The sequence below is a fragment of the Lupinus angustifolius genome, chromosome LG11 (genome assembly GCF_001865875.1).
Source record: "Lupinus angustifolius cultivar Tanjil chromosome LG11, LupAngTanjil_v1.0, whole genome shotgun sequence".
NCBI lineage: Eukaryota > Viridiplantae > Streptophyta > Magnoliopsida > Fabales > Fabaceae > Lupinus > Lupinus angustifolius.
In genome coordinates this window covers 17,308,020-17,315,007 of record NC_032019.1, presented here as the reverse complement: position 1 = coordinate 17,315,007, position 6,988 = coordinate 17,308,020, and positions in this window count along the sequence as shown.

The window sequence follows — 6,988 nt, the reverse complement described above, 5'->3', positions numbered from 1 at the left end:
TCACATTTTTCTCAATGAAAGCTTAAAAATATGCCTTAGCAATATTTTCTAATCATGCAATCTTTGTCAATTTATTTCATTTAGCCAATTTGATTCGGTTTTTAAAAAAAAAATTAGTTTTTATGGACAGACAAATTACTTCTTAAATAAATGTACATTCTTACAAAAATTATAATTTTCATATATTCATCAACCATGTTCCCTCTCTTTAAATGATGGTTTGTCCTCAAGCCAATGAAAAAATTGGTTTTTTTGGAGAGGAGATGTTTGATGTATATGGAAAACTGTTAAGAAACATAACTATATAAGAACATTTGTAAACAAATTAAATCACACAACATAACTCAAACTAAATTTAAAAACAAGGAAGTAAACAACAAAGTTCAAAGTATGAAAACAAGGAAATAGTTTTTCAAAATATCAAAGGCATAAAAATAAAGTAAAGAGAAAACCGATTTTGTTGCTTTGTTCAATCTTTTTCATCTTCATCAAGGCCTTGTGATCTCCCTTCCGACCATTGAGTGTTAGCAACAAACTATTCATAGGTTCCACCTTGGAAATTTGGATGAGAGCCATAGATTTTGTGAAAGCTTCTATACATACTTGTAATCCCACGATAGCAAGCAATTTGTTGTTGATTTTGGAAATGTTGTTCTTTAGCAATTTCTTCCAAAGTGGGGTTACTTGCCCTCCTACGTGGTGGTTGAGAAGAAAAACCCTGCTCTCCAAATTTCTTCCTCAAATCGGCCCTAGCTTGGGCCAAGCTTCTTTCTTTGCAATGTGATTGGACATAATATGTGTTGACCTCAATTTTGAGTGCCATGACATTTTCATAAGGTCCGAGCATTTCTTGATACCTACATAAGTCAGTGATAAGTGATGGTAAAATCAAAGAATTTATACCCCTGGTTATGCAGTCATTAATCGCATTCGAGATGATAGTCACTATGTCAATGGAGTCTTCTTCATATATAGAGTTGATGAGCTTTGTTTTTCCTGGAGGTAGGTCCGAGACATGTGAAGTTGGCCATATGTTGGACAACATAAAGATAATCCAAAGTTGTGCTGCTTGAGTTCTTTGCAATGTGATTGGACACAATACGTGTCGACCTCGGTTTTGAGTGCCATGACTTCTTCATAAGGTTCGGGCACTTCTTGATACCTACATAAGTCAGTGATAAGTGATTGTAAAATCAAAGAATTTATACCCCTTGTTATGCAGTCATTAATCGCATCTGAGATGATAGCCGCTATGTCAATGGAGTCTTCTTCATAGATAGAGTTGACGAGCTTTGATTTTCCTAGAGGTAGTTCCGAGACATGTGAAGTTGGCCATATGTTGGACAACACAAAGATAGTCCAAAGTTGTGCTGCTTGAGTCATTCAAAATCGGAACACCGGGCCACTTAAGTTGACCTCCAATCCTTGCAGACACAAGCTTGTCCTAACTTCAGCATCATTATGGAATTCTCCTTCCCCCGAAGAAGATGCCCTTATCTTCAGTTGAAATGTGCAAATGTCATGGTCACAATTCGGGCTTGGAGACCATGGGGTTTCTAGGTAATCGTTGATCATGTACTTATCATAGTACACTCTTTTATCGTTGACCCAAGTATACCGATTAGCTTTTGCCTCCCCCGACACAATTGAGTTGGCATAGAATTATTTTACAACATCCAAAGAGAACATCTTGTTGGGTGATGTGAGCTTGTTCCATCTGAACTTGACCACCTTGAACATGAATCCATCATATTCCTCTTCTTGCAAGTTGAACATTTTTTCAAGAACCGGGGCACTTTTGAGTGTGATATCCTTGAATATACGCTTTGCATCCTTGTTGAAAAATTTGGTGTTTTTCTTTGCTTCTTTCTCAACATCCTTGCCTTTCCTTGAGAAAAATATTTCACTCATATAAAACATTTTACAATGCATTTTTCCATATCTTAGGAGTTAGAAATAAAAATTATAAGTGATGTTGTCAAGTTAAGCACACAATTTTTCTAAGGCCTATAATTCTCAAACTTCCTTTTTTGCTCATTTTAATGTTCACGTTGTGACTATGGTTTGCTAAATTTATGATGTTTTTATCAAAACAATCCCAACATTATTCTTTTTCAATTAACCAAGCAAAAATCACATGTTCACAAAACGTGAATGATAAGTGCCAAAAATACCTAATTTTCATATACTTTTCATGGCAGTTATCCTATGCAAAGATGAGAAAACCAACTTAATTCAACACGTTTTGGATAAAATATCACAATCTTGTATATATGCTTTGTATATTTCTTTTGTATTGTATTTTGTAGGATTTAGGTAGAAAAGAGAAGAATTTATCATAGGCATACAAAGTGCTCAAAATAGGCCAAACTGCTCAACACATAAGCTTGACTCATCAAAATTTGGCCTATGTGGAGTCAACATGAAGCTGCTCACTAAGCAGCTTAGACGCCCAACGTGACCTGAACACTAATAAGTGTGAAATTATACGGCATTTGCATTGCATTTAACTTGCATTTTAGGACATAATTAGGACTTTAGGATTGTTTTTAGCTTTTATATCTCTTTGTTCGGGTTGAGCAGATGTTTTTAGCTATGTTGTGTAGTTTGGATAGATTAAAGCAAAAACAAAGTAGAGATTGGGTGCAAGAAGATTGAATTCAATGCTGAGGCTATACGAAGAACAATTGAAGGACCAAAAGAAGTCATATGTGTTATATTATATTCTATTTTTTAGATTTGTTTTGTTGGGCTTAACCCAATATTTTGTAATTAGGATAAATAAGGGTTCTCCCTCAAGGATTTTACGATTTTTACATTACAATTCTCTAATTTAGAATTTGGGATTCTCTTTTACATCATGAGTGAGTAAATTCCCTTTGTTTCTAGGATTGGGGCGATGCCCTTTTACATTCAATAAATACTTGTTCTTACTTCTATTTCATTGAGTGTTGTAATTTGGATCATTAAACTGAGTTTTATTTGTGTGAGTTGTCTGGCCAACAAATTACACCTCTTAGATATATTGGGGAAGGACAGAGAGGTGAACCCAACTATCTGACCATTCAGTTATTCAAACAAGATCCTAATTCACGAGAGTAGTATTAGGATTCTCGGAGGTTTTTGGAATTCACCTTGGGTTGCTACGAAGCGATTGGATAGAAAGATCCAAGTAAAGGATTTGATTGATAATCGTACCACAAGAGTATGTGCGACTTCAATTGAGTATATGTGCCGGAGCTCGAGAGAGGATGACGCGTATCAAAGAGACATTCACCCTCAAAACTTAAAGTTCATGAAAAGGAGCAAAACAAGGATTTGCGACTGTAAAGTCGGTAACCCTTATCTTGGGAACTCTTCCTAAATTAGATTTCAATCCCTTTTGTTTATTTTCATAATTATTCTTGGGAATTGTTATAAATTCAATTTTATTCCTTATTTGAGTTAAGTATATATTAGTTGTTATAATTAAAAGAGTTTTCCAGTCCTCGTGGAATCAATATTTTATTATTTGACGACATAATCGTGCACTTGCGATTTTCCATATCAATTAATTCATTACTTTACTCAAGTGTATTACGCATTTTCCTTTTTCTTGTTACCTCTGCAGGTTGCACATTTGGTTTATGCAAAGTTCAAATTACTATTCAGAGCTAGAAATGACTTTTCATAGAAGAATAAGGCAACAAAGAGAAAGAGCAAGAGAAAGACGTGTGCGTGTACAAACAATGGCTGAACGAGATGAAAAACTACTTCGCGACTACGCCGCCCCTAATGCTCATAGTTCACGTCCTGGAATAATTCGCCCAGCTATTGAGGCAGAGAACTTTTCTTTGTCATCTGCTCTAATCTAAATGGTGATGCAAAACCAATTTGGAGGTGGAGCTCATGAAGATCCTAATGCCCATATTGATCAATTCTTGGAATTCTGTGAGACAATAAGGATTCATGGGGCTTCTGAAGATGCTATTCGTCTCTGCATGTTTTCATATTCCCTTAGAGACAGAGCTAAGACGTGGCTAAGGAATCAAAATGCTGAAATTCAAGCAACATGGCGAACTTAGGAGCAGGCTTTTTTCAACAAATACTTTCCTCCTTCCAAAACTGTGCACTATAGACACCTCATCTAGATCTTCAGTCAAAAGGATGAGGAGTCAATTGTTGAAGCTTGGGAAAGATTAAATGAGTTGACTGAAGCTTGCCCTCGTCATAGTATTCCACCTTGGATGTTGGTTAAGAACTTCTACAGTGGGCTAGACTTTACATCACAATAACTATTGGAATCTTCAGCAAGTGGTGCCTTTATGTGCAAAGGAATTGATGTTGCTTCAAATATCATATATAATGTGGTTTCTAATCATCACCAATGGGCGAATGAGAGGAGACACCATCCAAAAAGACACTCTGATGCATAATATTCAGGCAATCAGATGGAGAAGGTAATTTCCATGCTGGAGAACTTTTCTCAAAGGTTTGGAAAGCTAGAAAAGTATCATGCTAATGCTATTGGGTCTACTGCAACATGTGATGGGTGTGGAGCAAAATGACATGAGTGGTCTAAATGCAAACACTTCACTGAACCTAAACATGGAGCAATGACGAATGAACAACCTGAATCATGCAACTACTATGACTACAAGGAGAGGAGCGGGCAACAATTCAACCCACCATACAGGAAGAACAAACCCAACCTTTCTTGGAGGAGCAACAACACTCTGAATCATCAATACCAGGATGGACTAGGTAACAGGAAACCTCCAACAAGGTTTCCATAGGTACAATCTTCCCTTATTGATCCTACTCTTAAAGCATTAATGGAAGGTTAGGAAAAATTGCTTGCTAACCAAAATAAATTTCATGAAGATCAAGTCATGATTAATAAAAGTTTTTCAAACATGCTCAATGACTTGAATTCTTAAATCGAAAACCTTACCATCCATGATAAAAAGCTGGAAACACAAATTGCCCAACAAGCTAGTAATCCTAATAGACATATATGGATGTTTCCAGGAGAGTTAGAAAACAAATCCAAATAATGAACATTGTAAAGCTGACAAATTAAGGAGTGGAAAGGAATTAAGTGATATCCCTAAAATTAGGAAAAATGCACAAGTGGAAGAGGAACATACTGAGACACAACCCCCTGAAGGGGAGCAAAATTTTGAAAAGATGTCTAAGTATGTAGCTTCACCACCACATGTACCACCAGTTCCTTTTCCGAAAGATTAGCAAAGGCAAAATTAGAAAAGAAATTTGGGAAATTTTTGGATATTCTAAAGAAATTATATATCCGCTTACCCTTCACTGAGGCACTACATGAGATGCCTTCATACACAATATTTATTAATGATATTTTATCTAAAAAAAGAGGACTAGAGGATTATGAAACAATCGCTTTAAATGAAGAGTGTAGTGCTTTAATTCAAAATAAATTACCTCTTAAATTAAAAGGTCCTGTTAGTTTTTCTATCCCATGTTTAATTGGAAATACTAGTTTTGATTATGCTGGCTTAGGGGCAAGTGTGAGTCTCATACCCTTATCTGTGTGCACAAAGTTGGAAGTGGGTGAACTAAAACCCACTACTATATCACTTCAGTTGACAGATAGGTCAGTTTAATTCCCTATAGGCATCTTGGAGGATGTTCCTATCAAAGTTGGGAAATTTTTCATTCTAGCAGATTTTGTAATAATAGAGATGGAAGAGGATTCACAAATCCCAATCATATTAGGTAGACCCTTTTTGGCTAATGTTGGTGCTATAATTGAGGTAAAGAATGGAAAACTTTCCCTAAGCATATGGGATGAAAAAGTTGAATTTGATATTGTTAAATCTATTAAACAACCTTCTCTTGAGAATTCATGTTTCACGGTTGATATGCTGAACCAAGTTGTGAAAGAGGAAGCAGCTAGAGTGCAATCTAAGGATCCCTTAGAGAGATGCATAGTAGATGGTGACACTTCGGACATTGATGAGGAAGTGGCTGATTTTATTGAATTTCTAAATGCAAGCCCAACACTTCCTCACAACCTGCAAGATGAGTCCTTGAAGGTAATGCCTAAATATGAAGATTGGGAGGATGGAAAAGCACCTAAAATTGAATAAAAACACTCCCCTCCACTCTCAAGTATGAATTTCTTGGACCTAATTCATCTTATTTAGTTGTTGTTAATGCTAAATTAAATAAATTGGAAACTGAAAAATTGCTAAGGGTCTTGAGAATGTACAGGTGAGAGTGCAAAGTGTCAAGGATTGCATTAGCAACGTTTGCCTATGTTTTGATGAAGACAAGGAATTAGTTAAAGCTTGAAGATGGCTCAACAATCAACATGCCGAGGGCTCAAGTGGTTTTTATTAGACTTATATTATAATTCTTTATTATCTTTTTAGACGTCTAAGATGATTGCCATATATATTGAGTCTAGGTTAGGTAAACCTAAGTGTGAGTCTCACAAGACTTAATAAATTAATTAATCCACTAAAATGAGACATCATCTAGAAATATATGATAATTAGGTTCATGCATTTATATACATTGATTTTGTGCATTAAAGGTATTATATTTTGGAAATCATGTATTGCATGAACATATATCATATAAGTAGTTTACCATTTAATCATGTATTAAAAATACATTGGTTAATCGATTAACCCTATGGCTTAATCGATTAACGTGTATGTTGTTCTTCTGTTTCAACATCATAACTGAAAAACTGTTTTTATGAGCCAAAATCTGTTTTGTACAAATACTGGCTTAATTGCAGAAACGGCTAAGAAAAAAGAAGAGTGAAAAACACAAAAGAATAGATATAGATCATCATTGTTAGAATCTATTAGATAGTGTTGAATTAGGAGAAAGATTAGATCATGCTAAGGCTTTAGTTTTCACTTTCATCTTGCATGTTTCTCTGAAAATCTTTCTTGCATCATTCTTGTGTTTTCTTGAAAGAAAAAGAGATAGTTTGTTTTGATTGCATATTTTCATAAAC